The following is a 24636-nucleotide window of genomic DNA, read 5'->3' on the forward strand; positions in this document are numbered from 1 at the left end:
GGTCGAAGATACCCCTTTGGCTAGAGCTGAAAAGACATCAGCAAAAAATTACCAGTTAAAGTTACACCTCTTTCTTCAAAAGAACTGTTCCTTTGAGAAAATCTTTTTCTTCAACTACTAGTAATGGGGGTATAAAGGTGGCAAAAATCGCTAATATTTCATAATATTTTAATTTCTTAATGTCACACTAGAAAACATAGCTCATCCTATCACTAGTAAGTACACTGTACTATATTCACGGCCAAGGATATATTTACAAAAAAGAGCCCCTTTTTATGTGTGTGTGTGCCCCTTTAAATGAATTTATCATTACAAAATACTTTGACAATTCTTACAACAGTGTTAGATCAAGACATTATATGTGTGTGTGCACTCACACATATTGTTTCTAGCTGCTTCAGGCAAACTGTGTACTAAATCTTAATTTCGATTTCTAGATGTTTGAATTAAAAAGAAAAGCATCAGACAGAAAATATTAGAACTATAGGACTTTGGCTTTCCCTTTCCAAGCTCTTCAAATGTGTAAAGCTTGAAAAATGAGCAAATGAGCTTTGGATTTTGTTTTTAAAGTCTTCTTAAAGGCACTCTGCTTACTTACCTAAATTGATCACTAGCTTTTGTGGGTTTGGAAATGCTAGTAACTTCTAAAAATTAACTTTGATTAATTTCCCAGTTACTTTGGAAAAGCACCAGGGAGAACACATTACAATTTCTATGGAAAGTTGTTTCCTTGGAACTCCAAACTGGGAGGGAACTCCTGAAATCTGTTAAAGTAATTATTACATCTCCATGATAGTTAGCAGTGCCAATGATTTGAGATCATTCCTGTTCAGTTTGGGGCAGTAGCCAGATAACTTTATTATCCTTTTGGCTGAACACTTATTTTAAGGATACTTAATGTCTTGCGGTGTCTGTGGAAATAGCGTTAGACCAAGAATTAGGTGACCTGACTCTTGTCCTGGTTCTACAGTTAGCCACCAGGGCTAACTCTGTGGGCTTCAATTTAATTACCTGTAAAATCCTAAGTCTGGGATAAATTATTTTTATGTCCCTTTTCTGTTCATATTGTGACTTAATTATAATTCTCAACCAAGAGAAAGGCATTTTAATCATGTTCTCAGAGTCAACCAGACTTTTGTGTATTCTTTACCTTTAGCTATTGACAGGTCTCAAATTAGAAAACACAGAAGCCATCAGAGAATCCTTTCTCCATTTGCCATTAGGTGCGACAAACTCTGCATCTTCACTCATATTATCTTGCCTTATTACAAGAAACAAAGATAAAACTTACCAACACAAAGCCTCCATTTTAGCTCTTAGTTCCATCACCCTTCATTTACTCAGTCTTTTTTCTCTCCCTTTATATCTCTCTCATTCTACTCTATTATTCACATCAGCTTGCCAAAGTGTTCCAAAATCTTCCTTAAAAAATGAAAACCTCCTTGACTCCAAATCTTTTTCCATTGATTGATGTATCTCTCTACTCCATTTTCCCTTTACTGCCAAGCTTCTACACTTAACTGTTTCCATATTCTTACTTCCTTTTCTCTCTCGGACTCCAGACTGGCTTCTAAACCCTCTGTTTTTACTTCATCAACTCTTGCTAAAATAAGTAATGACTTCCACATTTCAGTCCTCATCCTACAAGGAACCCCTCTCCTTTGGGCTTCTCTGATACCATACTTTCCTGGACTTCAACTTATTTTTTCTCATCACATCTTCTCAGTCTCTTTTTTCTACTCCTGAGTATTATGGTTAATTCTGAATGTCCAGCTTCTGAATATAATAGTGATTAAAGGCATTGTTTTGGATGTTTCAACAAGTCATGTGGCTTTAAATACCTTTAAATGCATTTAATACATTTTTAGATTTCCAGCATTGATCTCTAGACCCATATAATAGCCCCTCGCATCTCCATTTAGATAACTCACAGGCCCCTCCAACATAACAGATCACAAATAAATCCTTGATCTCTTCCCATGCTATACCAGTTGCTCCCTAAACACACACACACACACACACACACACACACACACACACGTGCGCACACACACACAGGTTTCCTCCTCTAATCCTCTAGTTTCAAAGAGTAAATAGGATCCTCTTAGATGCTCAGTTCTGAAATCTGAAACTCATTCTTAATGTTTTACAGTGGGATCTCATGAAACAAAACCTTGTTAACTCTGTATCTCAAGTATCTGTTCTTCTGTTTTTATTTATTCCTTAACTCTCATCCATGTAACCACTGTATCATACAGCCCTGCTGCTGCTGCTAAGTCACTTCAGTCATGTCCGACTCTGTGTGACCCCACAGACGTCAGCCCACCAGGCTCTCCCGTCCCTGGGATTCTCCAGGCAAGAACACTGGAGTGGGTTGCCATTTCCTTCTCCAATGCATGAAAGTGAAAAGTGAAAGTGAAGTCGCTCAGTCGTGTCCGACTCTTAGCGACCCCATGGACTACAGCCTACCAGGCTCCTCCATCCATGGGATTTTCCAGGCAAGAGTACTGGATTAGGGTGCCATTGCCTTCTCCAATCAGTAGCCTCCTAAATAGACCTGTGACTTAATTTGTGACAAGAACTTGTCTGACTCCAAAATACATTTTAAACTGCAGCCCCAAATGAGCTTCTTTAAATGCAGATATAATCTTGTCATTGTCCCACTTAAAATCTTTTGGTGGCTCCTATTATAATTAGGAGAAAGTAAAACCATTGTATCATGTCTATAAAGCCTTAACTGATTTTTACCCCGTTTGTTTCTTCACCTCACCCAGCGCTTTCTATCTCCTCCTGCCTGCTGGTCATCCTCCAGTCACCTGGCCTTCTTTCAGTTGCTCAAGCATATGAAACATTTTCTATCTCAGAGTCTTTACACAAGATGTTCCCCCTGGTTGGGACAATGCTTTTTTCCCTCTTCATCTGGGAAATACCTCATCTTCCTTCAGAAATGTTAGAGATGCATTTTCTGATTCTCCCATTATTGGTAACTGTTATAGTCTGCATAAGCCTATATTTCTCCTATTTACCAGGTACAAACTTTAATTGTTAATTTGTGCATTATTTGTTCATTTTCTATATTCCTTTTTATTTTTTTTAAATTATTTGTAATTGAAGGATAATTGCTTTACGAGACTGTGCTGGTTTCTTCCATACATCAACATGAATCAGCTATTGGTATACGTATGTCCTCTCCATCTTGAACCTTCCTCCTACCTCCCACCCTTTTCCACCTCTCCAGGTTGTTACAGAGCCCCAGTTTGAGTTCCCTGAGTCATACAGTAAATTCCCATTGGCTATCTATTTTATATAGGGAAGTGTATATGTTTTCATGCTACTTTCTCCATTCATCCCACTGTCTCCATCCTCATATTCCTTTTAAAATTAAGCTTCAGAAGATCAGGGACCGTTATAGTTTCATTAACTGCTAAGTTCTCAGAACCTAATTCAGAGTGTAGAATGTTGTAACTGTGGAATCAATAGTTATTAACTAAATCTAATAGGGAAGCGAACTGAGGAAAATAAGCATCTGGCTTATGAGAACAGGAACAGGAACTCGACTCTCCCGATTTTTCACAGCTCATTCCTATTCTTGACTCATCCTAACCCAGTGTAGACCATGCAGCAATCTGTCATTTACCTCAACATCGATTTGGCCCCATTTTCATAAGCCTAACCCCTGGGGGTCCTAGGACCTGACTGTGCTATCTGACAATTTGGTTTCCTGGACTTTTTCAGCCTTTATTAGATTTATAGATCTCATCAATGGCCTCTCTTTCCCCTTTCCCAGTTCTTTTGCATTTTTAGCAAAGTGTTCATTTTAAAAATAAATCACTTTTATACTTTCCTGTTCATAGTTCTTTTTTTTTCTTAGTCAATGGAAAACCCTACTAATTATGCAGTGTTCTTTTTTCCCCTTAAGCTAGATCTAATTTCTTATTTTCCATCCCAAAACAGAACACTGAAATAAAGCAAGGCATTTTAGATATATTGATCCCTATAGTATGTTTCTTCCACTCCAGGAAAATTTGAAACCTAAAAAAAAAAAAGTAAAGTTTAACTGAGAAAGGGTAAATGTACATATTTTTTTCAAAAGAACCATGAGCTCTCACAATTACAATCAACTTTATAGGAAATACCTAGAGGATAAAATGTACAAGAGATATGTTGATGTGATGAGCAACCAGTCCTCCATTAGCACAGGCCGTCTTGGTAGCTTAACAGACAGCATGGAATAAGAGGTAACTATAGCAAATAAAGAAATTAAACCAAAGCACTCAAGGGAGAAATGGAAAGAATACCCCGACAGTGGCAAATGCAGATGCATAACAAGCAGTGAAAGACACCTTTGCAGAGACTGTAAAGTAACTGAATGAAACCAACAACACACAAAACTGAATTTCAGAAGAAAGCATTAAACATAGCATGTCACTGACTGGCAGGTCAGGCTCTTCTAAATGAACCAAAGTCCAAAACTCTCAGGAACTTTCCAATGGCCTGGGACCCAGATCCTTCAGTGTGGAATTCTTTTTAAGAATCAGCCTGGATTCTCAGAATGCCATTCAGCCCTTCACTCCCCCACTCAGTTCCTGTGATGCAATCCCTCTGGGATTTAACGAATCATGCACTGTATTCTGTTACAATTATGCTTTGTGATAGTTTTTATTTTCAAAAAATAATCTGTTGAATATTTTGAGTGTGCTAAGTAAATAAGGCTTTTTTATGTTTGAGCCATTTCTGCTCCCTAAGTAGCAAGGAAAATGTTAACTAAACTTGTAAATCTTCATCAAGAAGAACTCTGAATCTGCAGTATATTTAAGTGGCAATTGTCCAACTAAATCTTAGGTACAGGGACTCCAGAGGAATAAAGAGTAGAAGTTATGATCTTCCTAAGAATTGTCAACACCATGCACAAATATCCATCCAATGTGCCTGGCAGTTTTCGAAAGCCAGCCAGTTATGGAAATAAGAGGCAGCTGACAGAGGGCTCACAACATTTTGAACTGCCCCCAAATCAGGGCAACAGAAGCCTGAATGTAGCTTATATTGTATATCAGCAACAGTTATCAACTTCCTTCTAGGAATTACTTATTTTTTCATCTCCACTGCACAAGTATGAGCACCTGCATGGATGCGCACGTGCACACACACACACACACACACACACACACACATTCTTTCTTCAAGTGATTTAGGTTTCTACCTTGCTCCTGTAACTGATTTCACTTTCTGATCTTAAGTCACTAAATCCTAAATCCTTTAGGTTCTTATACCTTAGGTGAAGAAACTCACCTGCTAATATAAGTGGATAACAAAAGCAGGTGGAATTCTTAGGCAACATAGAATACTGTAAATATAAACTGCTACTGCCATTATTATGTCATCATTATTATCATTAATTATTTTAATTCTTCAGAGTTATCCATGTAGGAAATTAACTGGCAGAAAAAAGTCATGAAAGAACTAAAAATTCCAATAACCCAGCAAAAATAATGAGAAAATCAATAACACATCTGTATTTGGTAGAACAAACAAAAACACACCTCTTTATCCCAATATTGACCTAGATAATATTCCTGTGATCCCGGAATAAGCACACTAAATCACAACTGTTACTATGCCTAAAACTAGGTATGACAAGTACATGTTTTCTAAGACCAGATATATGACCTAAATGTTACTTAGTTTTGACTCCAAGGTCAATTTCATCAACAGTCTTACAATAAACCTCCCCTTTAGGAATATGTAAAAACAGAATGTCTGTAATACACAACAGAAGCCACATACAGAAAATGAATTTTGCAGAAATATAGCAAAAGCATGTGGTTATTATTGTGGGACAGTCACAGTTACTGAATACCTAACATTTATCAAGCCCTTTATATAAATACTACATTTAATTTTTAGAAAACTCCATGAAATAGTTAGTAGGATTGCTATTTTATGGATGAGTTAGCTGACTGCTCAGTGAGATAATTTAACTCATTCAAACTTAAACAACTAGAAACTGCTAGAGCTAGAATTTGACCCCAAGTCTCAATACTTCCAAAACCTGTTTTCATTTATTTGTATCATGCCAATACTACCAATGTGTTGGAGAAGACTCTTGAGAGTCCCTTGGATTGCAAGGAGATCCAACCAGTCCATTCTAAAGAAGATCAGCCCTGGGTGTTCTTTGGAAGGACTGATGCTAAAGCTGAAACTCCAGTACTTTGGCCACCTCATGCGAAGAGCTGACTCATTGGAAAAGACTGATGCTGGGAGGGATTGGGGGCAAGAGGAGGAGGGGACGACAGAAGATGAGATGGCTGGATGGCATCACTGACTCGATGGACATGAGTTTGGGTGAACTCCGGGAGTTGGTGATGGACAGGGAGGCCTGGTGTGCTGCAATTCATGGGGTCGCAAAGAGTCGGGCATGACTGAGTGACTGAACTGAACTGAACTGAACTGAATACTACCAATTATACAAATGAACTCTTGTACGTCAGGCAGCTGTAAGAATAATTGAGCATAAGGAACTTATGATCTTACAAATCTACCATCAACAATAGGAAAGCCATTTGAAGTTGGAGTTCGGTTTGTGATGTAAGATTTTCACTTCCCTCGAGTCTCAAAGGGGCTTTCCAGGTGAAGCTAGTGGTAAAGAACCAGCCTGCCAATGCAGGTAGATAAGAGATGTGGATTCAATCCCTGGGTCTGGAAGATTCCCTAGAGAAGGAAATGGCAATCTACTCCAGTATTCTTACCTGGAAAATTCCATGGACAGAGGAGCCTGGTGAGCAACAGTCCATGGGGTTGCAAAGAGTCAGACACAACTGAGTGACTAACACACACACACACACATCTCAAGATTTCTCTCAAGTCTTTCTTTTGATCCCACGTACACATCTGGGAACCAAGGGCTGGTGTTTCGCCTTGAAATTGAGCAGCAATACATTGGCCTCAAGCCCATCAAATTCTAAAAAGCAGAACTTAAAAAGTTTAGCTGGGATTTAAGAGCCGACTAGTCTTGCGATTCTTTCAGGACCCTTTTGAAGCTGGCCACATCCTATTCAGGTGAGGTAGAGCTTCACTTACCAGTTTTTGTTTGAACATATCTTTGCTCTAACAAGTTTGGTCTCCTCAATCCCCGCCCCTTCCCTGCCCCCCCCACCCCCCACCCGCTCCCGCCAAACTCTCCATTTTGCTGTCCCTTCCATGATTTGACACATGTTAATAACTTTGCTTAGCACATCATCTTCTTCCCTCTGCCCACTGTAAGTCTGCCTGATCTACAAGGCCTGGGTAAAGTTCTTCCTCCACGAGGATGGATATCCTTGATTATTGATACCTCTCACTTTGAATGTATTTAAACAAATATGTCAGTTTGTGTCTTCCTGATTGGGCTTATAATATTTAATGATTATTTGAGATGCATTATTTAGCTTTATTTTTCAAGGCTAAAGCTTAAGATTTATGGGTAGGAACAATTTAATCTAGTATCTCACACTGTTTTGAGAACATGGGAGCTTGCACAGTTGATCAGGTGGCTTTATCAGTCTCTTCTGGAAAACAAACAGTGATCAGGACTTGGCCTTTATGCCATCCTGCCTGGCTCACAGATTGAGAGTTGGGAGCAAATATTGAGGTCAGGCCTCAGTGAATGACTTTTTCATTTCATGAAAATTTCCTATGTTTCACACAAAGAAATTTTCTCTATTGATTATGAAATAAGACTGTCCTGGCTTTAAATACTAACTCAGCTGATTAAATAATGGTGTACCACCCTAGTTAAGTTCTTTTTCCTACATAAATTTTACAAAACAAAACATTTTTCATGAAGTTGTAAATATTAGAAATAAAATGTATATGAAAGCATATGGACCATAGTTAACTATGCAGGACAAGTAGCTCAAGGCACCCTGTCCTCCACGGTAATATGCTTAACCACTGATTTTATTTCTGCCTTATTTTTTCCCAGTATTTAATAACAGATCATGAACTCATGGAAGTTTCTATTGCTTCTTGAGTTGCATTACTGCTAAAAATCATGGTCACTAATTAACATGAGAGTTAGTTATGCTTTAAAAGCTATTTGGGTAGTTCAGGCAAAACCATACAAATTTCCAAGTTACTGAGCATCTTTGTCAGAAGTGTTAATTTGCACTTTTATTCTGACTTTATAACAATAACTTATATTGTTTTACATATGTGTTTTGAGGACTTCATGGTACAAAAGTAGTTATCATATCCTCCCTGTTTGACATGCCTAATTTAGATAACTGTCTAATTTATCTGATTATCAAATATTTTTATCATAGAGCTTCCACTACCCTCTCCACCTCCAACAGAAAAACAGACAGAGACAAGTGTCTTACAATGGCAGCAGTTCCCCCATTCAGTTTTAAGCTGAATATCTACATGACTTTTCCAAATATATTTTGGTATATTTTTGTAGTTGCTAATGTATAATGTATATAATGTAAGTCAAAAACTAACTAGATGCTATTCATGAATATGCGGGGTCTGTAGCTCAGTTGGTAAAGAATCTGCCTGTTATGTAGGAGACCCAGGTTCAATCCCTGAGACAGGAAGACCCCCTGGAGAAGGAAATGGCAACCTACTCCAGTATTCTTGCCTGGAAAGTCCTGTGGACAAGAGGAGCCTAGAGGGCTACAGTCCATGGGGTCACAAGAGTCAGACACAACTTAGTGACTAAACCAACCAACCAACAATACATGGAAAGAAAAACAAAAGCAAAAATGATGAGTCAAACCAGAGCTGGTTAAGGATGTTGGAGACATGTTGAGAACCAGTGTATCACTAGCAGGTTATAGGTCCTGGTTGTCATGGAGCTGAAAAGGGCAGTAGAAGGAGCAGCTAATGTTCACTGTGCACTTACTTCTGGCCAGGCTCAGTACTGACAGCTTTATAAGCATTGCCTTAGCTTCACAACAACTTCACAGTAACCCATATAATAGGTACTGTTATTTCTCTCCCTGACTTGGTGAAGAAGCATAAGTTATCCAGAGCCACAGTAATATAGAGTGAGATGTATGAATCCCATCTACCATTTACTATGAGTACAGTATACATATAGATTAGATCTGCATTCATGAGAAGGATTGCAAGGCTTTATACATCACAGAGCAAAGTAATAGCATAACTTTTTTTCTTCTTTCTCTTTTTCTGCTAGAAAGATGCTCAATGAGTCTTTCTATACTATTACCTAATTATTCTTCCATTGTCCATGTACTTCAACATGGAAATCTATCTGCAGAGTGGTGCTCTGTGCTCAGTCATATCCAACTCTTTGCAACCCTATGGACTATAGCTCGCCAGGTTCCTCTGTCCATGGAATTTCCCAGGCAAGAATACTGGAGTGGATTGCCATTTCCTTCTCCAGGGAATCTTCCCAATTCAGGGATTTAACACACCTCTCCTGTGTCTCCTGCCTTGGCAGACAGATTCTTTACCACTGAGCCACCCGGGAAGCATCTTCAGTGTAACCACCTTGTATGTAATTTGATGAAATTACATTAGGAAAATAAAGTTAAATATTTTGAAGAACTCTGGGATTGGTTATTTAGGTATAGAAATGCCATTTGAATGAACAGAATTATATATAAATATATATAGTACAGTAGGTTGAATTTTTCTTCACTTCATAAATGAATGACCCAGCATCGTTTGAACAGAGAATTGTCGGAGTTTTCCCCCTTTGGTGTGTGTGAATCTATTCTAGTTTTTACTGAATTTTAAAGACAGGCATTTCAGTTTGGATGGCTGGGTTATTTCTCCCATCTACTAATATAATTAAGTATGATCTGAGGGCTGAGTGACTATTCAGGAAGGTTAAATTGCTTAGCTATATTCAAAGCACATAATGTATGACCTGGCTAACAATTAAGTCAATATAGAGATCTAATTTGAACATTTTATGCAAAAACATCCAAATTAAAGATATGACTTTGTCTAGATGATGTTTGCATGAAGCACACTGTCAACAAATAGGTGATTGATGCCATTATAATCATTTTTTCCCTAATATGTCTATGGCAAATTCTTCAAGACCACTTTTACCCTTGAATAAAGGCCAAAATCCTGAAACGGAATTTGTCATGTGTTCTGGATAGAAATTTCAATGCATGTCACTTACATATGGGTGAAATATTGACTAAAACAAACAAACAAAAAAACTACTGTCAGATAATGACAAAATTCACTGATTTCCTCCCATCATGTCATTATCAATCAACACCAGAAATAGGCATTTTACTTCTTTTTTTGGACGGAGTATGGTTCCTTGAATAATAACTACATATTCCAACTATTAAGACTCTTGAGAGTCCCTTGAAATGCAAGGAGAGCAAACCAGTCCATTCTAAAGGAGATCAGCCCTGGGATTTCTTTGGAAGGAATGATGCTAAAGCTGAAACTCCAGTACTTTGGCCACCTCATGCGAAGAGTTGACTCATTGGAAAAGACTCTGATGCTGGGAGGGATTGGGGGCAGGAGGAGAAGGGGACGACAGAGGATGAGATGGCTGGATGGCATCACTGACTCGATGGACGTGAGTCTGAGTGAACTCCGGGAGTTGGTGATGGACAGGGAGGCCTGGTGTGCTGCGATTCATGGGGTCACAAAGAGTTGGACACGACTGAGCGACTGAACTGAACTAAACTTATCTAATTGCCACTTATTTAACTGCCCTGATTCCAGTAAATAACAAGTAGCACTTGAGAATAAGAGTATGGCTCAGATAAAGAAAATATTCTTTACCTGGGCTCTAGATAGCCATGAAGGGGCTTTATTATATCCAGAAACTTGATATAAAAATTAGTCTATATGTTCAAACAATAATAGGTATGTATGGAGAAATATCTGTGAGGTTATACACTAAATTTATAATGTTGGCTAATTTTGATGATGTGGTAGGGAAGAGAACTTCAGTTTTGATTTTTTTTTAACCCTTTGCAACAGGAATTATAAATTACTTACATAATTAAAATTCATTTAAAAATTGGATATAAATGTACAGTTGTGTTTTTTTCTGAGGATAGGGCACTGTTTTCATCTCATGATAAATAATATGAGTCCTTTATGTTATATATTTTAACTTTGGAAAAAATGATGCATTATCTAGCTGGAGACATACTAGCTTCAAATTTGTAAATTTGAAGTAACTGTTTGAGGGATTTCTTTCACTTTGTCTTATTTTTCCTTAAATGAACTGAATAGACTTAAATATTAGAAATAACATTTTGGAGCAAGTATCATTTATATACAGCACTTCATTTCTTTTGCTCTGGTATGGATTAGGATGTACAGTAGGTGAATTTCAACACAATCTCACAGTTGGCTGAGTTGTTGCCATGGTGAATCAGGAATCCACAATCAGAAATCCACATACTAAGTATGTGACTTGAGTAGGCTATAAATTTCATTAAAATATCAGATTTTTGAAGCAGATAAAGTTATGGTATACAAATTAAGAATGCTCCAGAATCAATAAAAATCACTCAAACTTTATGATTTTGTTAAGAAAATTGTGAATATTTTAAAAGATTATTTTACATGTGGGGTAAAGGAGCTTAAGGAAAGTTCTTTTAATACATCTATAGAATGAATATCAGATATAGATGGATGGAATTTACCATGGTATGTATAAAATAAAACTCTATCAGATGTTTTTCTGGACACCACCATTTGAATCTTTAGATTTCAAAGTGCCAATTTAGAGTAACAAAATAAAATTTCCTTGGATCTGTGTACCACTGAATACAATCCATTCACATTATAGATGACATGCTAGAGACTGAGAAAAATGACGATCCTACAGCCGCTTGGAGACACAGTCCTGTCTAACTCTCTGCCAATGTATCTTACACATCGATTATATTTCATATGCCTATGTCTTCTCCAAAGCAGTTTACTCAACGGTTCATTTATTGTTACCTAGTAGTATTATTTCATGTTTTCAATGAGGTATCTATATAAACTACAACAAAGTGTCAAGAAGAGGCCAAAATCCTATAAGGCACTTATAGCTTTCTTTTGCTATGAAATTATAGTTAAATTTTTTTTTTCCTTCTAATTGCCCACATCTTTTAGACTGGTCCCAGGTCCCATAACAACCATTTACCTTACTATGAAATAGTGACTGGCAATAACCTGTATAAACATCCATCTTATGGATTTTAAGCCCTTTTTCTTCATACTGTTTTATTTTTAAGCCACTTAAAATTTTGGTCCAGTAATTTTTCCAATAATCCAAAAATGTCCAACAATAATTTAAGTCCAAATAATCAAAATAGTTGCCTAAATTCTTAGTGCATTTGACCTAGATAAAAAGCTTATGATGTTGAGGTCCATATATAATGAGCAATCCCTCCATAGTAGTTTTTATTTCCATTGGCTTCTAAAATTTAAAGCAAAATCTGGTAATAATGATATTTATGTATTGAAAAAAACTTCATGGCACCAATCGAAATACACTCTGATTATGGATTATGACCTGAAAAGTTAATTATTATACAATCCCATCTAGTGTTTATAAATAACATAAGATTTTTAATTTATAATACCAAAGAGATGAGTAGTTATCAGTCTAGTGTTCTGCTGCATATTCCTGGGGTCTCTTTGGAAATTAAGAATTGTTATTATTATTATTTTATTAAAACTATGAGGAAATAATCTGAGACTGGCACACAGCCTCTCATGGTCTGGTCCCTACCATTCTTTCCATCCTTATCTCTCCCTCACACACCTAAGCCTCAGAAAAACATAAGAACTTATTATTCCTGAAACACAACCCAACCTGCCTTTTTTTTTTGTTTTCAGCCTTGCTGCCTAGAAGGTTTTCTTTCTCAGGCATTCACTGCCATTCTGTGCACCCAATACTAGCCATGTGCATTTATTCAGTGTGTACTACATAGCATACATTTTACTAAGAACATGATTATATTTGTGCCATCTAACAACCCTACTTGACAGAGTATGAGGAAACTTTGGCTAGTCAACCAGATAGTAAATGGCTAAAGGCTGACCTGGAATCTACTCCCAGGCAGACTCCAGATTTCATACTATGATACATTCCTTCTAAGTTTCAATAAACTTTAAAGATCAAGAGAAAAATAATACTTGTCCCAAGGATATTTCTTCTCTCCCCTGTATCTGTGACTCCCTGAAGTTAAACTCTAATTTCTCATCACTGGTAAAGGAAGTGACATATCTATCCATCTTACTTCCACAGCTCGGCATTCTGATTCATCTTAATAGTCTTTGTGTTAAATAGTAAAATGCTTTGCATGTGGTAAGCCCTCTATAAATATTGGTTACATGAATTCATCATTGCCAGAATTGTGATAATCCAAAATGTATTACAAATGACCTCTGAAAAATTATCTTAAGAATCAAGTTAGCAAGACTATAATTTGGTAAACAATGGTCAAATTTAGACATTTGTTTCTTTGCCAATTTGATTTATTGAGTTTATAAAAGTTATCAACTCTTTTGGCACTCAAATTTCAAATTGGTTCATTCAATCACATGGATTTATTTTTTACTGAATCAGAAAACAGAATTTGAACCTATTATTTCAGAATCATAGGTGAATTTGGTTACTCTTAAAAGCAAAATGTTTAAAAAGGACATAATTATTTATAATAATGACTGTGCTTTTATTATTTTGCTTTTCACTGAGCTGCTTCAAAATTTTCATTTTTTTTGTACATACACGTCAACTCACCTAGATAATTAGTAAATAGCTGAGAAAGAGAGAAAAAAAACATTTTAAAATAATTTTTCTTACATGACACCAAGCAAATGCAACCACCTTTTTATTCATGAAGGTAAACTGGATACTTCAATGCTATTTTGAGACAACCTACATTCACTTATTCAATTTTCTGAACTTCAGAGGGAAATTAATTTGAAGAGTATTTAAGCGTTCTTCCTCATAAGCCACCAAAAGATCACATTTTCTTTCGCTTGATTTAAATGTTGACATTACATTTCATTTTGAAAGCTGTCTGGTAGAAGTTTTCAAGTTTATTTATGTTTAATCATAATAATGCTAACTACAACTCTCAAAATAATCACTACTACATATAAGATGTAAAATAACTAGCTTTAAGATTTGCCTTTTAGTCTTTCATACTTATATTTAAAATAATACAGCAAAAGGCAATTATTTATGGTTGCTGGGACTTACTGAATTTAGAACAAGGATACTTAGAAGAATCCAATGTTAGAAATGAATACCATTTTTCTTTTAATTTCTGCAATTTAAAAACATTCTCACTTAGAAAAGTTAAATGATAAAAACTAATTTTCTAAAGCATAATTATGCCAGTTTTAAGAATGCTAGAACTTCACTTAAAAATAAATTGCTTCAGAATTACTCTTGAACTCATAAATTATCATTTTTTTCCTCAGACACCTAAAGCACAAATAACTAAGCCATGATTGTTAATTATACTAATTCTCAGTGACAGAATAACATCTTATTAAATTATCTTAGAAAATAGAATCAAGCTAAAGATCCAGAAGGATATGGATAGAAGAGCTATATAACTTAAAGGAGAAGAAAAACTGATTTTCACAAGTAGGTTCACATTAGGAATAGTGCTGAGTTATTTTATTGATCCTGGGTGGAAGGAATGGGTCTCTAAGGTTTTCCTGGAGATTCACCCACAGTAAATAAACTAGAAGCTCACTGGGTCTGCCCTCTGATCTAATGAAAATTATGACATTTTCTCTGAGCATTAGGTACTCTTTAAGCTGAGTTATTCTTGAGTTAGAATGTTGCTACATATCATTTGTTGTTTACCTTATTCCCTAGAACTTAGGAAAGAGTTTTAAAAAGGGAAAATTAAGAGCAGTGTCTTCTGGGATGAAATCCTCCTTTCATACTCACATCATATTTCTCTTTGTGACATCTGTGTTGTCTTTAGTGTACTTTGGGCACTGTTACCGAGAAATAAATGCATAACTCTACCCTTGCTTGTTGCTGGTGTAAGAAAATGATGTAACACTTTCATTTTGATTTTCCTTGTAAAAGTATGGAGGCTGAGCCTGCCCTTGACAGGTGTGACCCCCACCCCCGCCACCCCAATCAGCCCCACTGGGCAACCTTTTGCAGATTCAGCCAGTGGAAACTGCCCTCCCCAACTTTAAACAAAGCCATTTAATTTGGAATCAAGTCAACGTAAGGGAAAAAAAAATACTAATAATTAAAGGACAACATACAGAGGCATAGCCTGCGACATGAACCTACATGCAAGCCAGAGGAGATTCATGATTTTCAACCCCAGGGAGGGAGTGACTAACGCGCGCACACTGACCATCACCGTAAAGAGGTAAAGAGAGAGTGAAATGGCTCAACGTACACACACCCCGCTCCATACCGGGGACGAGTCTCCAAGCTGCGGCTTGTGCTCTCGGAGGGCCAGGCTGAAGCTGACCGCCCCCACTGCCACGCTGGACGCCCCCAGCCCTATCTCCAGCACGGAGAGCACCAGGAGGCTCCCAATAATCTGGCCGCTGGTGCACATCCTTCTTCGGTCATCATTCCTTCCAGGTCAGAGAGGGAAGCCGACCATCCACCTTCTTCCTTCCACTCTCCTCTTTATCCCCTCTGCCCGCTACCAGACCCCAAAACTTTTCTTTCTTCACCAGAGAAGCATTATCCACAAGGACTGGATTTCCAGAACCGGAGACCTTCTTCCCTGACTGGGTCAGAAGCAGAGTTGCTCCACCCCTGGCACGTTCAGACAGGGATCATAGAAGGATTTTCCCAGTCGGTGGTCGGAGTCCAGGAGAGGAGAGCACACTGGTAGAAAGGGCTTTCAATAAGGAGCCAGAAGCCTGGGGGAGCCAGGGAGCTGGGAGCTCTGCTCCGGAGTCCAGGCGCTGTCCAGAGTTCTGCCGCGTCCCAAGTCTCCGCAGGGAAATCCCGTTCTCTCCTCTGCTTCCGGGACCCTTTCAGGCTCCCTTTTCTTTCCCCGCAAGTACACGAGCTTTGCTTCCCCAGATCCTAAGCGGGACCGCTCAGAGCATCTCTCACCCTCTCGCTCGGTCTCCTTTCCTTTGTTTTCGTGGTAACACGAAGTGCTTCTACGAGTCCCTCGGTCCCCAGGCTGAGCGGGCGGATGATATTCAGCACCACGCTCCTCACAGTTGCTGTGTCGCCAGAAAAAGCGACCTTGTCTGATGGCCTTTTTCTGTCTGGGTTTGTTCTTCCTCGTCGTCGTCCTCTTCCTCTCCCCCTCTCTGGATCTGATTCTCTCTCATTGCAGTGACCTCATTGGGATTTAAGAGGCTGATGGAGGAGGGAAAAGCTTGATGTATTTGTGGGTGCAGGACCAATGCTCTTGAATGACCCTTGCTCGGCCCCACTTGGGGACCCTTACCACAGAGATCCAAGCGATACCTTCCTTCGCACTCTCCCACCAACCCCCACCACCTCCACCCTTGTTTGCTCCCTCCTGGGCTTCTGTCCAGATGGGAAGGGAGGTGATGCCTGCGTCAACACGGGGCTCATTCTGTGTGAAACTTTCTTTTTCGTGTACACGGGGTGATGTGGGAGCGCAATGAGTGAAGAATGGCAGAGAGAGCACAGGGGATGGAGAAGGTACAGACTCCGAAATTCAACAGGACTCCAAAGGACCTTCACAGAGGAACTACCCTCTCAAGAAGAGTTACTCTCCAGCATGTTTTAAAGAGCTGCCATGACCTGTCATCCTCCCTGTTGAACGTGGGGAAGATGCAGTTGACTGGGGCCACACTTCACCAGGGAAGTGGCTGTGGTTCCTCCTCAGCTGGCAGACCCTAGCTCTCCCTGAGCACGTTCTGGGTTGCATCACTAGACCACATGCCCGGGACCAGGCGTTCTCACTCAAATTCAAGAGATGTGTACATTTAAGTACTAAATAGAAACAACATTGGTTTTCTTAAAAAAAAAAAAAAAAAAAAACCTACCTCATTGCACACTTTGACAGTTTGCACTCATCAGAATCCTTAGAGCAAGGGCCAGCCATGGTTCAGGTATTTTGGGGTTGTAATCCGATGCACATGGAAGTCTGGGAATCACTGAGTCTGGGCTGTTTCACGTCCCTGATTTGATTTCAAAAATCCCAAGGTGTTCCATCAGGAAGATGCAAAGAGTGGGGAGTGGGGGTGATAAGTGTTTGTGGGTCATCTTTCTCAAAAACTGGTTTCTGGGGAACTTGGAAATGGAGTGAAGGAAAACAGAAGAAAAGAGGACTTAGAACACACTGCACAAGATCAGGGAATCTCTGAATGCATGTAGACTAGAACAGTAGTTACTTCTGATTAGAAGTTTTTTCTTCTTTTTTTTTTTTTAAACCCCAGTGCTGAGAACACTAAAGTTGAGTGATATACAATCTATAAAATAAGTGCCAGTTCTACATTTCTTAAATTTCAGAACTTGTTTCATTGGTTACATTCAACTGTATAGTATAATTTACTTTCCTTATGATATATTTATATTTCATATTTTTTAAACACTGGAATCTTCTTCCCTTAAAAAAAGCAAGGAAGGAAGAATTATATAGTATTAGAAACTTAATAAGTCTTAAAGAGTCTTCAGTTATTGTGGTATTTGGAAAAGAACTCAAGCATTTATTTTCAATAATTGGTGAATTTACTTTCCATTTCTTAAAACAGCCCACTAACAATCATTCATATAGTTTTTTATTTTAGTGAAGAATAGTTTATTTTATTTAAATCTTATAAAAGTCATTTAATGATCCAATTCATATGTAGAAATAATGGAACATCTAGGTTCTCTTACTTTTTGTGTATCTTTAGCCATTGCTTTCCTTTTTTCCTTCTTCCCCAACAAAAAGAGAAATTTATAGTCATTGCTAAAATAGATTGGTTAATGCAACCATATAAAAAGAAGTGTAACTCACAGGAAGGGAAATTAATTCTTAGAGGTAGTGTTAACAATGGATGAATTTCCCAGAGAGAAAGGAAGGGATGTAATGTATTATGATTGAATTTTCATCTTTGAATGTAATAGGTAGAAATGTGTTTTCTTATAACCCCAAAGCCTAATCATATGTTTGAATATAACCAATTTTCATTTTTTGAAAGTCAAATATACATATATAATATCACTTATATATAGAATCTTTTTTTTTTTTTTTGGTAATTTTGAAAGAATTTTTTTTCCCCTTCTTTTTTTTTAAATTTTATTTTATTTAACTTTAAAATATTGTATTGGTTTTGCCATATATCAAAATGAATCTGCCACAGGTATACATGTGTTCCCCATCCTGAACCCTCCTCCCTCCTCCCTCCCCATACCATCCCTCTGGGTCGTCCCAGTGCACCAGCCCCAAGCATCCAGTATAGTGTATCCAACCTGGACTGGTGACTCGTTTCATATATGATATTATACATATTTCAATGCCATTCTCCCAAATCATCCTACCCTCTCCCTCTCCCACAGAGTCCAAAAGACTGTTCCATACATCAGTGTCTCTTTTGCTGTCTCGTACACAGGGTTATTGTTACCATCTTTCTAAATTCCATATATGTGCGTTAGTATACTGTATTGGTGTTTTTCTTTCCGGCTTACTTCACTCTGTATAATAGGTTCCAGTTTCATCCACCTCATTAGAACTGATTCAAATGTATTCTTTTTAATGGCTGAGTAATACTTCATTGTGTATATGTACCACAGCTTTCTTATCCATTCATCTGCTGATGGACATCTAGGTTGCTTCCATGTCCTGGCTATTATAAACAGTGCTGCGATGAACATTGGGGTACACGTGTCTCTTTCAATTCTGGTTTCCTCAGTGTGTATGCCCAGCAGTGGGATTGCTGGATCATAAGGCAGTTCTATTTTCAGTTTTTTAAGGAATCTCCACACTGTTCTCCATAGTGGCTGTACTAGTTTGCCTTCCCACCAACAGTGTAATAGGGTTCCCTTTTCTCCACACCCTCTCCAGCATTTATTGCTTGTAGACTTTTGGATCGCAGCCATTCTGACTGGCGTGAAACGGTACCTCATAGTGGTTTTGATTTGCATTTCTCTGATAATGAGTGATGTTGAGCATCTTTTCATGTGTTTGTTAGCCATCTGTATGTCTTCTTTGGAGAAATGTCTATTTAGTTCTTTGGCCCATTTTTTGATTGGGTCATTTATTTTTCTGGAATTGAGCTGTAGGAGTTGCTTGTACATTTTTGAGATTAGTTGTTTGTCTGTTGCTTCATTTGCTATTATTTTCTCCCATTCTAAAGGCTGTCTTTTCACCTTGCTTATAGTTTCCTTTGTTGTGTAGAAACTTTTAAGTTTAATTAGGACCCATTTGTTTATTTTTGCTTTTATTTCCAATATTCTGGGAGGTGGGTCATAGAGGATCCTGCTGTGATGTATGTCGGAGAGTGTTTTGCCTATGTTCTCCTCTAGGAGTTTTATAGTTTCAGTCCTTACGTTTAGATCTTTAATCCATTTTGAGTTTATTTTTGTGTATGGTGTTAGAAAGTGCTCTAGTTTCATTCTTTTACAAGTGCTTGACCAGTTTTCCCAGCACCACTTGTTAAAGAGATTGTCTTTAATCCATTGTATATTCTTGCCTCCTTTGTCAAAGATAAGGTGTCCACATGTGCGTGGATTTATCTCTGGGCTTTCTATTTAGAATCTTTTTTAAAAAAAGGGGTACAAATGAACTTATCTACAAAACAGAAGTAGAGTCACAGATATAGAAAACAAACATGCTTATCAGTAGGTAAGAGGGGAGAGGGATAAACTGGAAGATTAGGATTGACATATACATACTACTCTATATAATATAACTAATAAGGATCTACTGTATATCACAGGGAACTCAACTCAGTACTCTGTAATGGCCAATATGAGGAAACAATCTAAAAAAGAGTGGATATGTGTATAGCTGATTCTCTTTGCTGTATACCTGACACAACTGTAAATCAACTATATTCCAATAAAAAAAAGAAATAAATTAAATCCATCCTCATTTATATATGACTAACAAAAAGCCACCCCAAAATGGAAATATTTATAGAAATAAAATAAAAACAATCATCACCACAAATTACTGCTTTATATTTAAAAACATGAAGATCAATGTTATTAGAACTTTAAAAAAATCTTATATTACTTATTCTGGGAGACAAAATATATTTTGCATGCCCTTTTAAATGTTGGAAAGATCACCGCCTCCAAGTAAATGCAGGATCATTACATTTTGCTCTTATTTGTGGAAATCATCATAGCAAAAAAATAGGTTCAGTAGGCATTCTCTCTCAAAATTATTTATTAGGGAAAGAATTATAGGAAAAACAATAAATCTAGAGAAAAACAAACAGACAAAAAATACATTGGTATCCTAACACCAGTGGCTCTACAATTAGAGGTTTTAATTTTTCTTATGCTATGGTACACCAAAAAAGCTATTCATAAGATCCATTGATACACATATGAAAGAAAGTGAAAGTGAAGTCGCTCAAGTGAAGTCTTGTCCGACTCTTTGGGACCCCAGGGACTGTAGCCTACCAGGATGCTCCATCCATGGGATTTTCCAGACAAGAATACTGGAGTGGGTTGCTATTTCCTTCTCCAGATCTTCTCAATCCAGGGATTGAACTCGGGTCTCCTGCATTGTAAGCAGATGCTTTACCGTCTGATCCACCAGAGAAGTCTACATATATAGTATAGTATAGATACATATATAGTTCATTCAATACTTATACTTCCTCAATAGGAACAATAGTGCAAAAACTCTCAAGTTTGCCCCCTGCTGGCTCATATAGGACACATGAATATGAATTTGTAGGGCAACTCAAAATAATTCTTATTAAATTTACTAGCTAATCAGAAAAAATCCTCCATAATTGCTTTCTTTAAGGACCTAAGCTCTGCCAAAAAGTATTTAAGTGTTCTGAGATCTTCACATACCCATTTACCCAAATTAGATTTATCTGTCCGTTCAGTTGCTCAGTGGTGTCCGACTCTTTGTGACCCCATGGACTGCAGTACTCCAGGCCTCCCTGTCCATCACCAACTCCCAGAGTTCACTCAGACTCATGTCCTTTGAGTCGGTGATGCCATCCAGCCATGTCGTTCTCTGTCATCCCCTTCTCCTCATGCCTTCAATCTTTCCCAGCATCAGGGTCTTTTCCAATGAGTCAGTTCTTTGCATCAGGTGGCCAAAGAATTGGAGTTTCAGTTTCAGCATCAGTCCTTGCAATGAATATTCAGGACTGATTTCCTCTAGGGTGGACTGGTTGGATATCCTTGCTGTCAAAGGGACTCTCAAGTGTTTTCTCCAACACCACAGCTCAAAAGCATCAATTATTTAGTGCTCAGCTTTCTTTATAGTCCAACTCGCATCCATACATGTCTACTGGAAAAACAATACCTTTGACTAGATGGACCTTTGTTGGCAAAGTAATGTCTCTGTTTTTTAATAAGCTGTCTAGGTTTATAAATAAGTTAGATTTATAGAATTGTTTTATTAAATTATAGTTAACATACAACATTATATTAGATTCAGGCAGACTACATAGTGACTTGACATTTATCTACATTATGAATTGACTACCACAAGTCTAGTAATCATCTTTCACCATACAAAGTTATTATAATATTATTGACTATATTCCCTGTGCCATATATAGAAATTTTAGTACATGGATAAAGGAAAATCCAGGAGCTGGGAAATAAATTCCACCTGTCTTAATATGGTCAAGTAAGTTGCTGAAATAATCAGTTTAGTCTTAATACAAGGTTAGTAAATGAAAAGGTCAAAATTTAAACTGATTAATTTTGAAAATTGGGTTAAAGTGTTCAAGCTATTATAAATTTTTTAGTTTTGTGATCTAAAGTCACAAAAGTTACAAGATCTTTGATCTAAAGATTAAAGATCTAAAAACTATAGTTTGTACTACTGTGATCTTAGACCTGTACTGAATGACCAAAGCAGTACAGACGATTAAGAAAAAAAAAAATCACAAAATTATTACAAACCATTTAGCAGTTCTTAAAGTGCTACAAGTCTATTTAATATTTCAATACTCTAGTCAGTGTGGCTAAAAATAATGGTACCTAAAACTTAGTTTGGATTTTATAGAGTAATTCTGCTGTGCAAGGGGAAAAAATGTTGAGGATTTTTTTCCTTATTTAAATCTCAAGAAGAAGAGGTAATTAAACCTAAATTTATCTTCTGCCTTTTGTCTTCTAGTGGTAATATCTACTAGTAACATCAGTGTTTATGAAAATTAGAGAAATTATAGTACTTGGCATTGTATTTATCACAATTTTCCATTTATGTCTGAAATATCTTTTGATTATTAATGACTTTAAAGCATGTATAAAACCTCAATTGTGTATTTTATACTGATATCTACTTTTTAATAAAGAGTGTGAGTATTTATACTCCTAACCTGTATGGAGTAATTGGTCCTGGATTTACTCTCCTACCACATAGATTTAAATAAACAGTGCACGAGAGACAGTGCAGAAGTGTAATCCCTGTGAGAAGACGAGCAAGGTTTTCTCTTGTGGTCTTTTTGACTACAGGCATCTAACAAGCTGTTTCACAAGAAGAGTATAAAGCAGAGCACAGTTATCTTTTTTTTTTAACTTTACAATATTGTATTGGTTTTGCCATCTATCAACATGAATCCATCACAGGTATACATGTGTTCCCCATCCTGAACCCTCCTCCCTCCTCCCTCCCTGTACCACCCCTCTGTGTCTGTAAAAATCCTTAACAAAATTCTAACAATCAGAATCCAACAACACAGTAATCTTAACAGAATTCATGGGACAAACAGCAGAGTTCTTGGAGGCTGAGGTCGCCAGTATTTTCAGGACAGAGTACTAGAGAAGAGGATCTTTCATAAAGAGATCCATAAATCTCCTTATGGTTTCCTTGTGTCTTTGTTAAATCTAAGCCACAAAATCATGGAGTGCAATGTACAAGGTTAGAAATGAAATTTCATTTCCAGTGAACTGAAATCTGAAGCTTACATGATCCTGGGAAAATTTTCACTTTCATAATAGCCAGTGAGAGTGCTTGTTGAATACTCAGCCTTTGGTGGAGATAACAGGAAGAGCACATATACGAAGTGGAGCTAAACTATGCCTGTAGTAAAGGCAACTCTATTTCAGACCTAAAAATGCTTTAAAACGAGCTTTTAAAGTATCAGTCTGTTTTATAAGTAACAAACTCTAGCACATCTTAAAGAAAATGACAAAACCTATCTCTCAACAATGTAATGCTCACAGTCTCTACTATCCAATTAATATCTGAAATATTAAAAACCAGGAATATGTGATCCCTAACTAGGATTTCAGAGATAATGGAATTTATTAACACGTAAATATTTCTATTGTAAATATTAGAAATATGTTCAAAGGTGAAGAGAAAAAAATTAATGTAATAAAGATATAAATTGAATTTGTAACAAAGAACAAAATATAATTTCTATAGATGAAAAAACTATATATGTAAAATGAAAGATAGTACATCTGAAATTATTAGGTTAGACACTGAAGAAGAAAGTTAGTGAACATTAAGCCATAACAATAGAAATTAAAATTACAGAGAAAATCACAACACAAACTAAATCACAGAAGAAAAAAAGACTGAAAAAAATTAAAAGATTCAGTGACCTGCAGAAAAATTCAAAAAGTGTTATATGGACATAATATAAGTTGTAGACAAATAGGTATGTAAAAAATAAATTTAAGTAAAAATGACCAATTATTTTCTAGATTTGATGAAAACTACAAATGCATATATCCAAGAGGCTCAATAAACTGTAAATAGAATAAACACAACAAGGCATACCACAATCAAATTTCTGGAAAATAGTGGTAAGGATTAAAAATTAAAAGCAGCCAGAGGAAAAAGGATGCACTATATATAGAGAAAAAGAGGCAAGGATGCCAGACTTCTCATCTAAAGTTATTCAATCCAGATGACAAGTGAATGATAATTTAAAGTACTGAAACTTAAAAACAATAAAAAAATCTATTAATCTAGAATTATATTCCCAGCAAAAATACCATAAAAAGCGAAAGAGAAACAAATTGTCAGACCAACAAAAACTGAGACAATTTGCTTAGTAAATTTACTCAGTGAAGACATGAGATCTTCACTTTAAGACGTATTAAAAGAAATATTCTTCTAACAGAATTAAAATATATTAGAAGGAAACTCAGACCTACACAAACAAATGCTGAGCATCATAATGCAACATAGAAGAGTATCCATGAACAGTATTTTTTCTCAGTTTTAGTCTCAAATAGAGTAAGAAATATGTACTGAAAACAGAGCTGCCATGCAAGAAACAGAATCTGCAGTTCCAGCACAGCCATAAAAATTAACAGTTGAAACAAAGGATATAATGTTTACAGAAGAAAAATCACAGAATCTAGAATCTTTACAAATTAATATTCTTATCCTATATATGATAAAAAACATTATCCAAAATATGAAGGACCCCCAAATAAATTTCCTTCTCTCAACAGAGAGAGGAAAAAACAAGTCAGACCAGAAAATAAAGCAGATGTTGAAACTAACAGATAAGGATTTTAAGACAGTACTTACAATTATCTGCAATGAACTAAAAGAAAACATTTTCAACCAA

The 24636-nt window shown here is 36.9% G+C and overlaps 1 protein-coding gene across 5 annotated transcripts in view; it reads right to left on the reverse strand.

The window, feature by feature from the left end:
* Positions 1–24636, reverse strand: part of TMEM196 (transmembrane protein 196) — a 310640-nt gene that overhangs the window by 52947 nt on the left and 233057 nt on the right. The window contains exon 3 of one of the 5 annotated variants that reach the window (XM_055589940.1): positions 20534–20633. The exons of the other annotated variants lie outside the window; for them this stretch is intronic. The gene's annotated coding sequence lies outside the window, so the exon portion shown is untranslated. The remainder of the gene's footprint in view (positions 1–20533; positions 20634–24636) is intronic. 5 annotated transcript variants of the gene reach the window in all.

This window comes from Bubalus kerabau, chromosome 8, assembly GCF_029407905.1.
Source record: "Bubalus kerabau isolate K-KA32 ecotype Philippines breed swamp buffalo chromosome 8, PCC_UOA_SB_1v2, whole genome shotgun sequence".
NCBI lineage: Eukaryota > Metazoa > Chordata > Mammalia > Artiodactyla > Bovidae > Bubalus > Bubalus kerabau.